We start from the raw sequence: 20,228 nt of genomic DNA on the forward strand, positions 1-20,228 counted from the left end.
GACCAGAAAGGAGAATTTGTATGTGTTCAACAGGGCTACGCTTAGTTAGAGGGGGGAGGTACAGAATAGGGAGGAGGGAGAAATGGCCAAAACAATTAGGGAGGAGGGAGAAATTTTGGTTAAAAATAGGGAGGAGGGAGAAATTTTGGCTAAAAAAATAGGGAGGAGGGAGAAATTGGCACAAAAAAGTAGAGAGGAGGGAGATTTACTCTCCTGTCCCTCCTCCCTCTAGTTAGTACTTTTATCTGCTGTTTTCCTACAAGGTATCGCGTTAATGTAGTGAGGTACAATGTTGGAGTATTCTTCAATTCGTTTGCAGCGGAAATCAGCGAATGCTGTGTGGCAACTGAGTCTCATTTGCCACAAAGCGGAAAGGGTGCTCAAAGCTACAAGAGTTTTGCATCGACCGTCGCTTTAATACAATTGTCAGTTTACTAATTGTAGCCAACTCGCCTCCGACAAGTGAATCCGCTTTTAGCTCGGTCATGGTTTGTTGAGGAGGCTATGGTACGGCAATTTAGAAATTTGAAGACTTCAGATTTCTAGTTCTCAATCTGAGAGACATAAACGATCTGACGAGTTTGTACACGGCGGCACATTATTTTAGTTTCCCCAGCAGCAAACGCGTATACCAATTCCAAAATTAATTCTGGGGCATTTCACTTTCTCGATGTACGGCTACGAATAACAAATCTTCTACGACAGTATTCAATAGTTATTAACAATTATGAAATTCGGATATTAAATCAGTTTGATACAGACATAGACCAAAACAATGTTGAGTTCTAACTTACTCGAACTAGTACTCTTGTATTTGGCCACTGGATTTGATTGAAAAGTGCTACAAACTGGAATCTGGAAGGTAAAAAGAAAACGTAATGAAACACTAAACAATAAGCAAGGAAGCTGGAACAAATATAAGGGATATGTTCTAGCTGGTCTTCACTAGGTGTATCCCAGAACTGTTTACTGTCGATTTAGACTCATGTTTTGCTGCTTTTATAGCAGTCTCGGGTCCCGTGGATGCAGTTGGAGGTCTGAGTTTTCGAGACACCCGATTTAAAACCGTAATTTAAGCAAAATACTGTCCGGCCAACTGTAAGAGAAGCTTAGAGAATTACAATCTTCACAGAAAACTTAACTTTGCCTAAATACCATACTGTATGTGAAATCAAAGACCTCTCGTCTTCTTACATGATCCTCAAAATAAAATTACCTACATAAAATGTCCAAACTGTTCGTGAAGTTTCTTCTCGGTGGCGCACAGTTTTGTCAGTTTTGCATTCTGAACAAATGAAAACGAAAGTGGATTGTGCAAACAAAGTGACGTTATATGATCTGCTCGCATTATGAACAATGGATGGCTTGTAATCACGAAGTTAGCACGAGACAGAAAAACAAGGTCAACTCTATGTCTAGAATTCCTCTCCACTAAAATAATTTAACATCCTGTCAAATTTTTTCATGGATTTCGCTTTCCTTTATTACCACAAATTGTGGTTTGTTTTTTACTGCTTCATGTACTTTCAAATTTTAAAAGCAAAAAATAGTGACTTAGATGGAATTTACAGTTCGCGAAGAGCTCAATTCGGGTGCTCCTCATTGAAATGACACACATATAAGGTGGCGCTTTTGGCACAAATCGCGACAACTCGCTCGGCTCGCCATGGCTCGCCTCGCTCCTTGTCGCGATTAGTGACCAAAAGCGCCACCTTATATGTGTGTACAAAAATCGCGAGCGGCACCCAAAATCTATGCGGCTTGAGAGCTCACAAATCTCAAGCTCCATTGATGTGCCAGAAAAAATTCCTATTGAACAAATGTTTCTCATTGGTATAAACGCCAACATGACTGCTGCAAGTTATTCGAAAGAAGTTTTGCAAGCACTCTTGAAGGAAATTCGCGGCTTTAAAGAAAATCCACAATGGAACAACAATTTTTTATTGGCCCAATCCGATTTCAATGAATGGCTACGAGTGTGGAAAATGACCATACCAGAAGGAAGCCGAATCAGCAAAGACCTTTTTGTCTTTCAAAAGAAAACAAAAGGAAAGTTTGTTTATTTGGTAGAGAATGAAATAAGAGATTTGAAAAGCGTAAAAGTGAGTTTTGAGATGAAAATAAAATTTACAAAAGAAAATTTTGAGACTGGTGTAACACAAGAGATGGAGCATTATTTTAAAGAAAAAGAACCGCACGTTTTTAACGAAAATAATAAACAACAGATAAAACAAGATTTCGATAGATTTATTGAAAGAGCAAAAGGTCAAATTGAGGCTTGGTCAGAGCGCGGCTCAGGCTGGGTTATTGAAAGAATAACCGAAGCGTACGTCAATGTTGCACGCTATCAGCCATTGCGCGGAGGAACTTATTTGCCTCTCCCAGCCAATTTGGCAAAAAAGAAAGCAATAATCAACGTGCAAAACAGGGATAACGAATGTTTGAAGTGGGCTTTGAGAGCTGCACTTTTTCCTCCAAGGGACGGAAAAACCTTCAAAGAACAAGCAAATACCCGGCCAACGACGGAATTAACTACAGAGGCATCGATTTCCCCACACCTGTAAAACAGATTGACAAACTCGAGAGGCAAAACAGCAACCTCTCAATAAATGTGTTCGGCTGGGAAGACAATCGTGTGATTGTGCACAGAATAAGCAAAAAAGAAAAAAACATTCCTCGTATTTGCCTTATTTTGATTGAGTCAGGATTAATTCAGCACTACTGTTTTGTAAAAAGAGTAAGCGTGTTACTCTTTGATCAGAGCAAACATCAACATGCAAAACACTTTTGCATGATGTGTTTGACCGGTTTCACAAGAGCGGACTTGCTCGAGAACCATGAAAAACATTGCAATGGCATGAACGGCAGGCCAACAAGGATCGAGATGCCGGAAGAGGGGAAAAACACCCTTTCTTTCCAAAATCATCACAAACAGATGAGGGCGCCATACGTGATATATGCGGACTTTGAGGCTTTGGTCAGAAAGATTCAAGGATGCGAGCGTGGGCCAGAGAGCAAGCAAAAAAGCTACACTGAGAAAACAGAACAGCACGAGGCATGTGGTTTTGCTTACACAGTTGTAAGGAGTGACGGAAGAAATGAACGGCCAGTGGTTTACAGAGGTGAAAATGCTGTTGAAGTGTTTTTGAACTGTCTTCAAGAGGAAGAGAAAAAAATAAGAAATAGTTTGTCATCGCCAAAACCTCTTGTGATGACAGCAATAGATTGGGAAAAATTTAAAAATGCAACTGATTACCATATTTGTGAAAAAAGTTTGATAAAAGATTACTTTTTAGACTCTTTACCTGTATGGATAAGTGAAACAGGTAGAGTATACACTTATGATGGGCAATGGCATAAAAAATGTTATTACAATGTAAAGAAAGAACACGACAGTTCGTTTCTCATTCTAAAAAGATTGACAGAAGAAGAGCACAAAGAAGCTGCAGAAGAACAAGATGACTGCTTATGCTGTGGACAACCTTTGCTTCAGCAAAACTTCAGAGATGCAGTTAAGGACCATTGCCACATAACAGGCAAGTTTCGAGGAGCCGCGCACAACGCATGCAACCTTAAAATGAGAATAAAACCAAAAACGGACCAAATACCAGTTGTATTTCACAACCTTAGGGGCTATGATGCACACCATTTAATGCAGGCGATGTCAAAGCTGTCTCAATCGACACAAAAAGAGGTGAAATGCGTAGCCAACAACATGGAGAAATACATAACATTTTCATTTGGCGGTCTGCGCTTTATTGACAGCTTGAACTTTCTACAAGGAAGCCTCGATTCACTTGTAAGCGCAACACCGAAAGACTCATTGAAAATAACAAAATCTCTTTCTTCGACAAAATTTTGAACTTCTTTTAAAAAAGGGAATTTACCCTTACGAATACATGGAATCGTGGGAAAGGCTTGACGAAACAAGTCTGCCAGACAAAGAAAAGTTTTACAGCAAGCTAAACGACGAGCACATAACAGACGAAGAGTACGATCACGCAAAGAGGGTATGGGAAGCTTTTGGATGCAAAACGCTTGGTGACTACCACGACCTATACGTGAAAACAGACGTGTCCCTGTTGGCTGACGTTTTCGAAAACTTCCGAAAAATCTGCCTTGAGCAGTACGGGTTGGATCCTGCGAATTATTACACGTCGCCTGGCCTTTCTTGGGACGCACTCTTGAAAAAGACAGGCGTGCAGCTTGAGCTCCTTACAGACTCAGAAATGCATCTATTTGTCGAAAGGGGAATAAGAGGAGGTATTTCCATGGTTAGCAAGAGATATGCAAAGGCAAACAATCCTTATGTTGAAGGCTATGACCCAAGCAAGCCAAAAAAATACATAATGTACCTTGATGCAAACAACCTTTATGGGTGGGCAATGAGCAAGCCACTGCCAAAAAGTGGTTTCAAATGGAAAAGAGTTATGCCGACTGAAAAAGAAATAATGAGAAAAAAGGAGTTTGCAAGAACTGGCTGGATATTGGAGGTAGACCTTGAATACCCCGCAGAACGTCATGAAGAGCACAACAGCTACCCATTGGCACCAGAGAAAAAGAAAATAAGCGAGGAACTTTATTCTGATTACCAAAAAAAATTAAATGATAAGCTTGATCTGGACCCACCAGACAGCGAAAAGCTTGTTTTGACTCTTGAGGACAAAAGTAACTATGTTGTGCATTACCGAAACTTGCAGTTTTATCTTAAGCAGGGCATGAAACTAAAAAAAGTTCACAAAGTAATGGAGTTCGAACAAGAATGCTGGATGGAGCCGTACATCCGGATGAACACAGAATTCAGGAAAAAAGCGAAAAACGACTTTGAAAAGAACTTTTACAAGCTCATGAATAACTCAGTTTTCGGAAAAACAATGGAAAACCTGCGTAACCGTGTTGACATAAAAATAGTGCGAAGCAATGAAACAAACAAAATACGAAAATTGATTGCAAGCCCATTGTACTCAAGGCATGTAATGTTTTCTAACGATCTGGTTGGAATAGACATGCGCAAAAGCAAGCTTATTCTTAATAAGCCTGTTTACACTGGGATGACTATCCTTGACAACAGCAAGATACTAATGTATGATTTCTTTTACAACCATCTGAAAAAGGTATACGGTCCGCGTTGCGAGCTCTTGTATACGGACACAGACAGCCTTTTGCTCGAGATCGAAACAGATGACATCTACGAAGACATGGAATGGAACAAAACTCTGTATGATACAAGCGACTACCCAAAAGAGCATCCACTCCATTCATACGAAAACAAAAAGGTCTTGGGAAAAATGAAAGACGAATGCGCAGGAACCCCCATATCAGAGTGTGTTTGTCTCAGACCGAAAATGTACTCAATAATTTATGGGGCGCAAACCGAAGACCAAAAAAAAATCAAAAAAGCGAAGGGTGTAAAAAAGAGCGTTGTAAAGAAGCAAATTGTACATGAACAGTATAAGGAAACGCTTTTTAGCGCTAAGCAGTTATGGCATGGAATGAACATACTTAGAAGCGTGGGACATGAGATTTACGGAATGCATCTCAACAAGGTCTCGCTGTCGCCTTTTGACTCAAAGCGATGGATAGCGGATGATGGGATACATACAAATGCTTACGGGTATAAGCTCAAAACTTTTATAGCTTTTTTAGGGTTCGCTTCGCGAAGGTTGTAACTGTGTATTTGGAGGAATAACGAGCAATTCTTCACGCACGAAGCCTCGCTTGGGGCCATCGTGCAAGTAATAAAGCACTGGCTGATCAGGTTTAGTAACAGACCTTTCAATGCTGTAGACTTTTAATGACCAAATCGGATCTGTAGCCCTTTTTACGCCGCCTTCCAGCTCGCCAGGTTGGTAAAGATAGCGCACATTAACGAGAGAGGGGAGCTTTTTTTCTTTTAAGCCAACAGGTCTTGTATATTTTGACGACGGTTTGGAAAAAACAGCCTTTTCTTTGATTGCGGCAGCTGGTTTCTTGCCAGTAAGACTTGTTACTTCGTTGTTCAGAGCTGTAACAACTTCGGGTAGCCTTTTAACCCACGCTGTCGACCTCTGGCCAGATGGCAGGGTCATCTCGACACCGTACTGATAACCAAACAGGCGCTCTGCCAGTGTTTGATTAAAACGTTCAACAATGGCTTGATCTCTGTGGATGTTAACACGCCCGCGCCTAATATAGGTTTTGTGATTTTCCATTTCTTTGGTAACAGCACCCATGAATTCGCGACCGGGGTCAACTTGCAGCATCTGTGGCCATTTTAGTGCACTTCGCCTGTAAATTGTCTGAAAACCTTTTGCAACCTCAGTTGAATCTTTGGAGGTCAAAGGCTCGGCCTCTTTGTAACGGCTGGCAACGTCAACAACAGTCAGCGCGTATTTGTAAACTTTTCGCCCTCGCGGCAGTTTGTCGTGTGGCAGAAAAAGAAGGTCCGCCTGGTGGACCGCGTTAGGAGTAGAAACATCGAATTTTGGGCGAGGAACGTATCGTGGTGCCGGAAGGTAGATCTGCCAAAGGGCCTGCTTAACTAGCCACTTTTTTGCAGCATCTTCGGAAACCTTGGCGGCCTCGGCTAATTTTTTTATCGCGGCAATTCCTTTCCAGTAGCCCTGGGGGCTATAGTAGACTTTCGAGATCTTTGCATCCATGCGTATACAAGAAAAAAAGAAAAGTTTAAAGAAACCGAAAGGCAGCGTACCCAAGTGCAAGCGCGCCAGCACCAACGAACATAAGTTCACCTTGTTTCTGCTGCTCGCTTGGCTGATAAAAATCAGAAAACTTTGGCTCTTTTGGAGGAATCATTTGCTTGTCAGGATGTGCCTGGTTGTAGAGTTTGAAAGCGTAGTCAGTGTTCGTGAAGTTATGTTTGGCCTGCTCTTTTATTTCCGCGTTAGTTTGTATCCAGTCGAGGAGCTTGGTGCGGTCGCGAGAGTATTTCGCGTACGCGGCCTGGTAAGCCTCGAGAGCTTTGTCGTGCCTTTCTTTTTCTTTCAAAGCTGCGTCATCTCCACCACCCAAAGCTCGAGCAAGGTAGTTGCCGCCAATGAAAGCAGCAGCGTTCAAGATAGCTCCGCCAGCCATAATCGCGATGCTTGCCATTTTAGAACCGCGACTTTGTTATATTATGTACGAATTTTTTTAATTGTCTGGAAGAATTTTCTGATCCTCGAGATACTGTTTGAGTGCAACGCTGCCTGCCATGACGGCTGTGAACTTTACGTAGTTCATAAAACTGCTGCTGGGGTCAGATGTAAAGTTTTCTTTCACAACTTTTTTGGCAGCCCAGCCGATTCCTGCGGCGAGACCGGTAAGAGTGGCGGCATCCATGAGTGTTTTCACGAGCTTGTTGTCGGACATGACAGTTCAGTATAAAATAAAATAAAAATATTCAATTGAAAATTTTTTAATCCATCGGACGAATTCCTCTTTTTGGTTGCGGAATTTTCGATGATGCGCTGATTCGCTGCCGCTCTGCAGGAGCCTCTTGAGCGGGCTCGGGTTCTGGTGCCGTGCCTTTGGCTGGGTGGGTTTTGCTCTTGAAAAAGGCATTGATGTCTTCGCGTTTGAAATAAGTTGTAATAATTGCAACGCCAATGCCCAGCAAAGAGATCCATTGATTTGTGCTTAGACCGCTGGATTCCGGAGGAGACTCGGTCGGAGCTGGTTCCGTTACGGGTGGAGTTACATTTCGCTTAGCAGACGCAGATTTCTTTTCCTTTTCTTTTGCAATTATGGCAGCGGCCTCGACAGCAGCTTTTTTCTGTGCTTCACGAGCCTGTTTTGTTTTTCAGCTGCAAGCTTGCCAGCAGCCACTCGCTTTGGATTTTTGGCAGGTTTTGTTGCAGGAGTTGTTGAAGTGACTTGTGGAACGTTTTCTTGAACAACTGCAGGTTCGCTCGGTATTTGTGTTTCAGGGTCCGCCATTTATTAGAAAAAATAATAATATTTAAATGAAAAATGCTTAGCAAACTTTTTTGGTCAGCATTTAATGAGCATCGTTCAGTAATTACTTAGCATTTTCTTAGCATTGCTTAGTAATTTACTCAGGAAGATCTTTATGCTCGCTTTCTAGAGTCGCTTGTGGTGCTGTGCTGTAATCAATGTGCTTTGCTGTTATCAAAGCAACAGAAGCTGGAGCAAGAAGCTTGCCGTATTTAAAAGACAAACCGCCGACAAGATTGGAAAGCTCGTTGTTGATGATGTAGTCATTTTTAAGCTCTTTTTGCAAAGCTTCAATATTTTTTAATGGCACGAACAGACTTGCTGCTTTCGTAAAAAGAGTGAGCGCGCTGTCGATCAGATTTTCTGTGGTCTTGGCTCCAACATACGCTTCGTACCTCTTGAAGTACTTTTCGACGTCTTTGTCGGTCAAGCGCTTTACCTGCTCGTGAGTTAGCTGCACACCGATTGCTTCTTTGGACTTGCCTGTTGACACAAGTCTTGCAAGCTGTTCACGTAAAGCTGGAATGTCAGGTCCCGCTGCTTGCATCTCTGACGGCATACTGCCTGGTTCAGGTTCTAGCATTTCTATTACGGACGTTTCCAACATAATTCGTTCACTTGCAGCGTGGTTCACGCTCTCGGAAGGGGAAGTTGCGAACGGGTCAGCCATTTATTACTCTAAAAAATATGTTCAATAAAAAAATTCTGTGCCGTAAGGGTGGCGATGAGAAATAACAAGATGCGAAAACTTATTTTTTTTTTCAGCTTTGAAATGACTTCTTTGTAATCTTCATGGGAAAGTTCGCCAGCGTAATCCTCAAAGATTGCCTTCGTGGTCTTGGCAGAGGGGGTGTAAAAGAAAACGATTGCCGCAACATTTTCACGGAATGAGGATGTAATGCTTGTCATTTTTTGAGTCAGCACCCACACGCTCAAACCTGCGTGGCGAGCAGAGAAAGCAAGATTTACTAACTCCCCCGTTCGACCTTTTACATCTTTCGAAGCAGCGCAGTCGTCGAGGATTATAAGCGTGTTCGTACCCTCAAAAAGAATTCTTGCCAGACTTAACCAATATTCAACCTCGTGCTGCTCGCAAATGTAAACATAAAAGCGCGGATCTTCCTCAGCAAAGCGATAATAAGTCTTGTTGTGCGCGAAAGTCGGGCATATGAGCACGATGTAGTCAAACTTGCCTCGGAAAGGGCCACAAAGCTGACTGACCACGTACCTTGTTTTTCCTGAGTTTGTTGGTCCCACAATGAGGGCGTTGAAGGGTATATTGGCTGGATCCATGTCAGAACTTCTTTCGTATATTATAAAAGCACAGATTCTAACTGCCTGTTAATTATGTTCATTTGGGCGTCGCTGATTACGTAAATGTGGCAGTTCAAATTACCTGAGCCGCTTGCTTTCCTCTCTAGCTCAAGCTGGACACCGTCCTTTGTGTTCACAAGGCGCGTGCCACTTCCGTGCATCGAGTGGTCAGCCATGGAACGCAGATCAATCAGAAGGCCGAACTTGTCTTCTGTGTAAAACTTTTGCAGGGTCATGTGCTGCGTTTTATTTTTTTCTTTCATGTAGAATCTTTTAACTTCTTCCCATATGTCCATTCCTTCGATGCCGTTGTTGTACAGCATGTTTGGTGTGCCGTTGACAGTGACGCTTACTTTTGTAAGGTCTGGGTTAATGTACTTTTCAGAGATCCTTGCACCTTTGGCATATTGCTCTATAAAAAGTAGCAAGATACCTTTTAGGGACCTCCTCTGAGGGTTGACCTTAAGATTCAGACGTGTTTCGGATCCTTTTGCAAAAGTAACAACTTCTGCACGCTGAATGTGGTCGTAAGCGAACTCTTTGCCGCCAGTGTAAGCGCTGAACGCCTCATCTGCGATTTCCTTGCTTCTTATCATTTCGTACTCCAGCTGTATGTTTGTCAGCTTGTATTTCAGTTTTGTCGTATCTGAGCCTCTGACAACATGTTCGGCTGCCGCGAGCTTCAGTTCAAAAACAAGATCGTTGTATAGTGCCTGTGGATAAAATGCACCGTGGTCAGTTAAAATCTGGTGTTCCAGGCGTATCCTGTATTTATTTCCATATAGCTCATTCAGCTTTTTTTCTGCGTCGACTCCTGAAGTTTTCTTATCGCCAGCATTTGAGCGAATTTTGTTGAGGTCCTCGCTCTGAATGCCCTCTGGCACCCTGTCGTCGCGCTCCTCCTGCGAAAGGAAAAAATCCTCAAATATTTTGTAGATGTCATAGCCAACCGTGTCCTGCACGACGGTGCCTTCGTACTTTACAACAAGCTTGTCGACGAGAGCTCGGCTGACGTTGTCAACCAGAAAGTTGTTGGCATGGCCTCCGCTCAAGTCGAGGTTGAAGCGCAGCGCCAGCGAGCCAGGCACAATGACCTCGTTTTCGTTCAGCTTTGGCACTGAAACATACAACGTTTCCTCTGGATTGGCTTTAGTGCGGTCAAAAGTGATTCGTTTTACAGCGCGCTCGGCTTTCAGTGCGCCGAGTATTTTCTCTGTGCGTCCCGGTCGAAGGTTTTCTTGAACAGCAGCCATCTCTCGATTGGTTTTATTGTTAAATTGAAAAGTTTAATTTGAAAATATATATATATAATTGAGAGATGTCGGGAGTTGGGGAGGCAACAGGTGGTGGTGATTTTGGATACGAGGACCATGATTTGGACCGAGATCTTGACAAAAAAGACAATAATGATAATGATGATGAACAAGAGGTTGACACAACCAGACCATTTCAGCCCTGGAGGGCATCAACTCCCTACCATGGTGGTGAAGAAATTCAAATGCAAACGATGCAGCACGAACAGAGCGGGCTGCCAGAAACATCCTACGACGAAACACCTTTGCTTGAAAGAACCCCTGATCAATAAGTGATCTTCAAAATGAAAGTAATTTGCGACAAAAACTAAAAAAAGCAGTAGACATGATAAAAGGCAAATTTCCCAAAGCAAACTTTGAAAAAATAAAAATCAGAAGAGGCAAAGGGAAAAATGAGGGTAAAATTGTTGCTGTAGGAACAAAAAAAGGCGAGTACAAGATTCTAAAAGAAAATGAGTCAGGCTTCATGAAAAGCTTTTTAGACAGCTTCAAAGATGAACTTGGGCCGTCAGCTGAAGATCTTATTGCTCAAGACAACGAGAGCATAAGAGATGAACGCCAAAGATTAAGAGAAGCTGAAAAACAACTTCAAGAGGCCCAAAAACTCGCATCGGAAAAAGAAAAAGCCGCCCTAGAAGTGCAAGATCTGAGAAACAGAATCGAGCGAACTCAAGCTCAGATTGAAGCACTTACTCAAGAACACGGTTCGAATCTTGAAAGTGATTCAGAACTACGGAGACTGCAGCAACTGAAAAAAAATTATCAAAAGGATCTTGACAACGCGAAAAAAGAGGTGGTAGCCATTGAAAAACAATCGAAGCAGAAGACAAAAGAACAAACACGGGTCGACCAACTCAGGGCAAGCCTCGCTGCCAAAGAGAGAGAAAGAAACACTTTGCAAGAAAGGCTCAACGACATAAGAGCGTTGGATGATCTAAAAGAGCAAGAAGCCGAGCTAAAGCGACAAAACGAGGAAGATCAGGCTGTAATAGAGGATGATAATGCCTCACCATCTGAAAAACAAGCCGCGGAAGAAAGAGTTGCGGAAAGAACCGAGGAACTTGGACGTTTGCAAACGCAGATTGCGGAAAGAGAAAGAGCGCTTCCACTTCGTGAGAGGATCAAAGAAATCTTCAAAAAAAATGGCGTGACAGTAACAGCAATCTTTCTTGCTGCTGGTGTCACGATTGGTGCTGTAATTGGTGCCATTACAAACTCTTTGAAGGCTACCGGCAAAGCGTTGGGGAAAGGCTTAAGTGATGTTGGCTCAAAGGTGGCATCAGCTCTGCCCGGTCTTATTGGCTCGATTGTAAGTTTTCTTTTCAAAACAGCTGGTCAAGTAATTGGCTTTCTTGCAGAGCACACCAGGCTGCTTATACTTGCTGCGGTTGCTTTTCTTGTTAAAATATACATCGAGAAGAGACGTTAACGCATAAGGGCGTAGAGCAAAGCTGCAGCTCCAACCGCGCCAACAGCGACAGTTGCTTTGTTTATTTCGTGTGTATCATTGACTTCGACCTTCGTCGCTTTTGCGCTTTGCGCGCTTTCAGCTTTAGCACCTTCTGTGATCACTGGTGCCGTAGTTTTTTTTGTGTCCCTTTGTGACTCCTTGTGTATAGGATTTGAAGGGTGGCTGTTTGGTGGGTTTACCTTTGATGGTCCTCCTGCCATCAGTTTAAGAGCTGCTTTTTTTGTTGATTTATTAACATCATTATTCAATCCTATTTTCATTCCTGCTACAGCCTGCTTCAGCTGATTGTTGTAGCCGACAACGCTTTCTGTGTTTATCACCATACTACCCGGCATCAGCCAGGCACCAGGGCAGACAGCAAGGTTAAGCCGAACCTTCGCTTCATCGATAGAAAGTTGGTATCTTTGAACTGACTTTGCCAGATCTGGTTGCCTTATAGCGTCTTCAACCAACACGAGGAACTCACTTTGAGCCTCCTTTGCGCGGCCGCCTGTGCCAAGTATGCTACTTCGAACGTTGACCTGCGAACCCAGAATACAGTAGACAAAAGCCTCTATCGACTGGTTTACTCTCGACAAACCTGCCTGAGTCAGCCCTTCCGCGGCGTTAGGACAAAACCAGTCTGCCTGTGCATATGCAGCGTCGTCTGGCTCGATATATTGAATTAAGTTACCCTTGCTTGCAGCTCCCCCTTCGTCCGAAAATTTATCGTAATCGGGGTATTTTGCTCCAGAATTTTTTGGTCCAATGTTAGTAAACCAGATATAAACATCACCAAGCCCATGATTGGCACCTCTTGTAAAACGAAAATCGCTTGACGGGTCGACACCGAACTCAGCGCATATTCTTTTATACGAAGCCACGTCGTACTTGTTGTCGAACTGGCTAAACGTTGGGTCGCCTGGCAAGGCACTTACGCTCTGAATTCCACCCATCTGAAACAATATTCGCCTGATTGTGAAATAAACGTGAAAGAGGTAAAAATTACGCACAACAGGTGGCAAACTGAGAGCTGAGTGTTCTTCATCAAAAATTTCACGACTAATTCCGCTGCCTGTTGTCGCGCACCAGACAGCAAAGTTTATTTGTTGCGGCCAATAGCTCATGTCAGGGCCGGAAAGCCACCTTTTTGACTCTTTTCCTGATGTATGCTTCAGTTTTGTGTTTTGAAAAATCTCTCTTAATTTCGTTGTGAAATATTGGTCCGGTGTGACGTAGATGTTTATTTTGCTGTTAAATATTTTTTTTAAACTCGGTGCTGCTTCGTGAAATACAACCGCGGGAATTGGCAAAGATGAGCCTTTTGCGCCGCTTGGTGACAGCTGTTGTGGAAAACCTCCAGCGCTTTGCGCAACACCGAGTGCATTTTTCATATCCTGGCTCCAATATTTGCTGTCAGAGCCAAAATTATTTATCAAATGGCCTTGCCCTGCCTTGTAATAAATGTCTGCCGTTGCTGTGTGGTTGTACGCGAACTCAACCTGTGCTTTAAATTTTGTTCGGTCAGCGTTTGGATATTTTGCAAGAAAAGGTTTCCATGCATTGTCTTTTGCCGCTTCAGAAATTTTAGTTGCTTCTGGGGTTTTCATCCACTTCATAAAATCTCTTTCTTTTGAATCAAGAAAAATTGATTGAGAAATGTCATCAGCTCTCGGAATAGGCGGTGCCATTTTTATATTAAAGATTTATTTTTCAAAAGATAATTATAAAAAATGGTTGTGCTCACTGTCACCACAACAGAAAATCCTCACACTGTGAATTTCGATTATCCTATTCCAAAACCGAGCTATATCAGACTTCTGTCATCTCATATCCCTACTTGGTTCAATCTAAAAGAAGATGGAACAATCCTTGTAAAAGATGAAAAAGATACAAAAGAAAAAACGGTAACTGTTCCCTTTGCAGCTGATTATTACACACTCGAAATGTTGGTGAGCTTATTTAAAAAGAAATTGGCTGAACATGATATTGAAACGACCACAGATGTTAATACACCGCTTGTAATTAAAAATAAAAAGAATAAAAAAATAATTCTCAATAAAAGTATGTCTAATTTACTGCCTGGAATAGATAATGTTACGCATTTGGGATTTATGACTTTTATAAGAAGATTAAATTCTCCCACAACTTATTTCATACATTGTGATTTAGTTGACAGAGAACAAAATCTTTTTAAGGGAAAACCGTCTTCCGTTTTGGCTTGTTTTGATATTCAAGGAAAAGCTTACGAAACAATTAATTATCAAAGCACACAACAGAATGTCTTGCGTGACGTTGCGGCTGAAGAAAATGTATCATCTCTGACTCTTTCGATTAGAGATGAGAATGGAAATCCATTCGATTTTAAAGACACAAATCTTACATATGAGATAGAATTAAATTAAATTAAATACAAAATTAAATTTTATTGTATACGACCATGTCATCTGCTAATGTGCTCCCGAGTGCTCCTGCTTATGGTGTTCACGAAGAAGACAGCGTAAAACACGCGGAAACTCAAACTTTATATCCCGCTTTACCGCAACAGAATGACTTCCGTTTGCAAAAAGCGAATGAAGTTTTGAAATATTTAAGCGAAGAAGTTGACCACTATCGGCTGGTTGCAAAAAAATACAAGCGAACCAAGACGATTATCAACTACGCTTGCTTCATTGCTGGTGGCGTTTCTGGTGCCCTTTCAGCAGGGGGGGGTTGGTGCTGCAATGACAGGGATTGGCTTACCTGCGGCCGTTCTGATTGGCATCGTCGCTGCTACGTTCGGTGCCAGCGCTGCAGTGTTAACCGGTTTTTACAAGAAACTCGAGCCCAAACTTATTAAGCACTGCAAAATCATGGCCCTTGCCATGTCAAAGTTGGATACCGTCAACCGCATTCTTTCCAAATCTCTTGTTGACGGCAAAATAACAGATGCTGAGTTTCAGAGCGTTCTTAATGAGAAAGAGTGTTATGGAATTCAAAAACAAATCTTTCGTAAGGGCACACTTCCAAAAGAAAGTAAAAAGCAAAGAAGTCCTGACATTGAACGGCTGAGAAAACAGATAAAAATGGAAGAACTGGAGAAATTAAAAAAACGGATTTCAGCCGAGTCGAAATCAGATTTGAGAAAATAAACACTGGATTTCATCTTAGAAGAGCGCCAGTGTGCAAAAAAATAAATATGGGAACATTTGAGGCTCTGTTCTTTTTTTCCACGATCCACGATCCACGATCCTGATTTTCCCAAAGTCCCAATCCCCCTCAGCATGCCTGTCACGCTCTGACTGCGACAAAATATTTTAGCGGCCGCCAGCGAAAGACGGGTAACACGCATTTATTTAGGTGAGAAGCGGGGGGTTATTTGACTTTTATTTTTTTTTTGCTTGGGTGCCGTTGTATTTATTAATATATAAGCAATCAATAAACATTACAAGTGTGTTAAGTAAAATAATTTTATTCAGTTGCTAAGTTAAATGTTTCTTGACAACGGCGGACATCCCATGGCCGCGGTAACTAAGGTAAATTGTTCGTTGACAACGGCGGACATTTCATGGCCGCGGTATCCAAGGTAAACAATTCCTTGACAACGGCGGACATCTCGTGGCCGCGGTATCCAAGGTAAACAGTTCCTTGACAACGGCGGACATTTTATGGCCACGGTATCTAAGGTAAATTGTTCCTTGACAACGGCGGACATCTCATGGCCACGGTATCCAAGGTAAATTGTTCCTTGACAACGGCGGACATCTCATGGCCGCGGTATCTAGGCAAGAGCTCCTTGACAACGGCGGACATCTTATGGCAGCGCGGCGACGCGACCAAGCATCTGATTGTTGTCCGTAATTGCTTCGGTTTCGTGAAGCGAAGGCACGAATAGATGATGTAAAATATTATAATCAGACCCTCGTTTGTCGTTTCCAAAGGATTCATGTCCGTAAGCTGCGTCTTTGCTTCTTTTTTCGATGAAGGTTTGATAAACGTCTTTATACATCGGCCATACATGTTTGTGTAATTATGAAAAAAGCTTATGTAAATAATATAAAGTTAAGATTTAACCTGTGATTGGCTGATATAGCAATTACATCAGCAATTAAAATAGATTTCGGTAAATAACCTTGGGTTAATACACGTGACGAAAATACTATAAATAAATAAACGTGACAAAACACGAGAAAGGTTTGATTGCACGTGTCAGAAAGCGCTAGAAAAAGGTATTGTTACATGTGCAAGAAAACGCTAGAAAGATATGACTTGTCAGAAAACACGTGAGAGGAAACAATACACGTGTCAGAAGGCACAAGAAAGGTTTGGTACACGTGTAAGCTAAGTCAACTGGATAATATTGGTTACAGAAAGCAAACAAAGTTAAAAATGTATATTATGCGCCGCGATTGAGCTTGTTGATTGTCTGAACGAGGCAAAATAAAAAGTTTTTACTGTGTTGTGGTTTTTGGGAGCAAATTTGTTAAGGCAAAAGAGATTTCGGCCGCGACAAAGTTGCTGGTGGCCGGTTTTTCGAAAGATTTATGCCTGAATGTTGCCGCAACCAAGTCGCAAATATGTGCATATTTTTCAACATCGCTGGACCGTGATGCCATTTTATATTTTCTTTACTCTGTTGTGGTTTAAAAGTCACGCGCTCGAGATTTGTGCGTGCCGCTCGCGATTTTTGTACACACATATAAGGTGGCGCTTTTGGTCACTAATCGCGACAAGGAGCGAGGCGAGCCATGGCGAGCCGAGCGAGTTGTCGCGATTTGTGCCAAAAGCGCCACCTTATATGTGTGTAAATGGCAAGCATTGTCTTACATAATTTGCAAGCAATTGATATTTTTTCCATCATCTTTAACTTAACAGCATTCAAATCTAATTTTTCCTGAAAACAGCAATACAAAATCAGCAAGAACGTCAGCAGATGTAAATTAAATGAACACCAAAAGGAAAATGTATAAATAGCAATGTATTGTTACCAGAAAGGAATTGTATGTTCACAATAGGTTTGAACTAAAACTATTTATTATAACATTCTGTACTCTTATACTTTTATCTGAACTGCTGTTTTCGTACTACGAAAATCATTAGTGTAGGGAGGTGCAATGCACAATTTGTTTGCTGCGGAAATTACCGAAAGTTTTGCGACAATTAAAGTCCCATTTCAAGTAGTTCTGCATATACCGTCCCTTACAATTGTCAATTAACTGAACCAATACTCTTTTCACAGGCAAATCAATTTTTAAATAAGGCAATTTGCGAATTCGGAAACCTCAGATTTTCCGTTCCCATGCAATCAAGAGATACAGAAGATCTATCGAGTTTGTGCAGCCCGACACATTTGTTACCCACGCGCACTCGCGCGCGTTGGTTACTGAATCCGTGTTAAAGAGTACTGAAATTTGTACGCAAATATGCACTGAAAGAATGCTACGTATACTGTATTAAAGCGGAGGAAACACTACATTCTATGAAGTTCTGTCCTTAGTTTAGTAATAATGTTCTGAACCGAGCAGCAAACAAAACGAAACTGAAAGTTACACTGATTTGCGAAGTTACACTCCTTCGCTATATACATCCTCCAACTGGTTTTCTCGTTTTGACTTGCCTTCCTATTTTATGCCAATAGTTATTTTACTTCGCGAGTGTTCTGCTTTTTCTTTTTCGTTTTGTTTTAATCGCATGGTTTCACTTTGATCAGAACATAATTTTGAGCATATTAAGTGAACTGTATTCAGTTTGTATAAACTTACTCGAACTCGCAGTCCTGTTCAGTTCTCGGTCACATAAGTTGATTAAAGGTGGATCTAGAAAGTAAAATGAAAAATGGAAATTAAAACCTAAACAACAAGCAAGAATGGCATTTCACCTTTTCGATTTAACTGTGAATAACAAATCGTGACAACAGTATTCAACAGTTATAGGAATTACGAAATTCTGACTTTGCATGTAAAAGATATACTGACGAAATCAACTTGCAATTTGAAAAATTGACTATAAAAATCCTGACATAATCTTAGTCTTCTAAGAATCAGCTAGCTTATATATATAACTATATATTTCTAAGAAATTACGATAAATTCAATTTGATACACAGTTAGACCTAGACAATGTTGACTTCTATTAGTTGCACATTGTTTTTATAAAGAAACTTACTAGAACTAGTACTCCTGCACTTTGCCACTGAACTTAAGTAAAAAGTGCTACAAGCTGGGACCTAGACAGTAGAAAAAAAGTAAATAAAAACCCTTAATTAACAAAAAGGAAGAGATGCTAGTACATTAACATGTACATGCAAATCCTCCTATTCCCCTGTTGCTGGTTTTTACTAGGTGTAGCCCAGAACTGATCGCCATCGATTTAGGCTGTTTTGTTTCCCGTGAGCAGTTTCTTGTTTTGAGACCATGATAACGAAGAAGTTAATTCCGTTCGGATAACTGTGTGAGAATTTCAATCTTCACAGAAAACTCAACTTTACATGTTTATATGTACATTCACAAAGACTTCTCATTTTCACGCATGATCCCCACAAATAAAATCATTGGTCTTTCTTAATGTACCACACAACTGATTAGACACACCTCTAATTCATCTACACAAAACGTCCAAACTCTCTGTAAAGTTTCTTCTCGGTGGCGCACAGTTTTGCTAGATTTGCACTCCGATGGCGAACAAATGAAAACGAAAATGGATTGTGCAAGTGAAGCGTTATATGATCTGCTCGCATTAGGAACAATGTTTGGCTTGTAACCACGAAGTAAGCACGAGACGGAAAATGATATTAAAAGGTCAACTACCAACAAAACGTCTAGAATTTTTCTTTACTGAATTTATCATTTTGTTGCATTTATCATCGATTTCTTTTTTTTTTTATTAGTCAAATTGTGGTTTGTTTTTCAATGCTTCATTTACTTTCAAATTAACTCAAAATGGTATATATGGCCTGAGATGGAATTTACAGTTCGCTAAGAGCTCATTTCCGGTGCTCGCTTCATCAGAATAGTAAACATTGTACACAATTTATTTTGCGCTGCTTTGCACGCAATTGTTATTTTTTCCAGCAGCTTTAACAAAACAGTATTCAAACCTAATTTCTTCTCAAAACAACAGTACTAAATCAGCAAGCAGGTCAGGAGATATAAGGAAGTGATTACTAAAAGGAATCATGCATGATCAAACATGCATTGACGCAGTGGCAAATTCTCCCAACTTTCATTATATGAAATGTATAGAGACCAGAAAGGAGAAATTGTATGTTCTCAACAGGGCTGAACTTAAGTTATCAATTAAGATAATTGGTACTTTTTATCTGCTGTTTTCCTACTAAGAAAAACGTTAGTTTAGTGAGGTACAATGTTTAAGTATTCTTCAATTTGTTTGCTGCGGAAATCAGCGAAAGTTGTGAGACAATCGAGTCTCATTTGGCACAGAGCGGAAAGAGCGATCGTCCATAGAGCTATAAACGTTTTGCATCGACCGTCGCTTTAATACAATTGTCCGTTTTATGATTAAAGCCAATTCACTTTCCACATGTAAATCAGTTTTCACTACGGCAATTTAAGAATTCAAAGACTTCAGATTTTTAGCTGTAGTTCTCAATCTTAGAGACAAATGATCTATCGAGTTTGTACATTGCCACGAATTATTTTATCTGCCCCACTCGCGATGTATTTATAACGGCACCATGATAGCTATATCTGTCTACGAAAGATAAGTAAAGATGTAACTTGTAGGTACTTACAATCGGCCTGCGTTAAATCTGAGGAAACTCTTGACTCTTTGAAGTTTTTTCCGTTCGTTTGTTAAACTTCTGAACCCAACTGCAAACCAAATCGAAACTGAAAGCTACGTAATGCTCGAGTTAAGCGTCATATTATCTGCCCACATTCCGAACTGTCTACAACTTGAATGACTTGAAATCACGCGACGCTTGGATCAACAAAAAGGTCAACATCTAAAATGATCTAGTTTTTTTGGTTGCTATATTAAGATCCCTCTCTCCAGCTACCGGTTTCGTTTCGACTTCCCTACCTATTTTATGCCACTTTCCACTGTTTTTGTTTTGTTTTCCAGTAATGGAAATTAAAAATTACATGAAATCTGGTTTTGCCATGAAGACCATTAAAATAATGTAAAGAAGGTATTCCGGTGATTTTTGCGCTTTTGTTTCTTTTTGTTCTGTTTTTTTTTTTTTTTTTTTTTTTTTTTTTCACGTTAAGGTGTTGGCT

At 41.0% G+C, this 20,228-nt stretch overlaps 1 protein-coding gene across 5 annotated transcripts in view; it reads right to left on the reverse strand.

The window, feature by feature from the left end:
- The window catches only part of LOC144631042 (uncharacterized), a 38,728-nt gene extending 18,737 nt beyond the window's left edge, over positions 1–19,991 (reverse strand). For 2 of the 5 annotated variants that reach the window (XM_078489408.1, XM_078489412.1), the window contains exon 1: positions 19,742–19,991. The gene's annotated coding sequence lies outside the window, so the exon portion shown is untranslated. Of the gene's footprint in view, positions 1–794; positions 856–17,753; positions 17,808–18,156; positions 18,218–18,581; positions 18,706–19,737 lie in introns of those variants that run through there. The other 3 variants (XM_078489405.1, XM_078489409.1, XM_078489410.1) reach the window with 3 other exon arrangements.
- Positions 19,992–20,228: the final 237 nt, after the last annotated feature.

Source organism: Oculina patagonica, chromosome 11 (genome assembly GCF_052425735.1).
Source record: "Oculina patagonica isolate OP01 chromosome 11, crgOcupat, whole genome shotgun sequence".
Classification (NCBI taxonomy): domain Eukaryota; kingdom Metazoa; phylum Cnidaria; class Anthozoa; order Scleractinia; family Oculinidae; genus Oculina; species Oculina patagonica.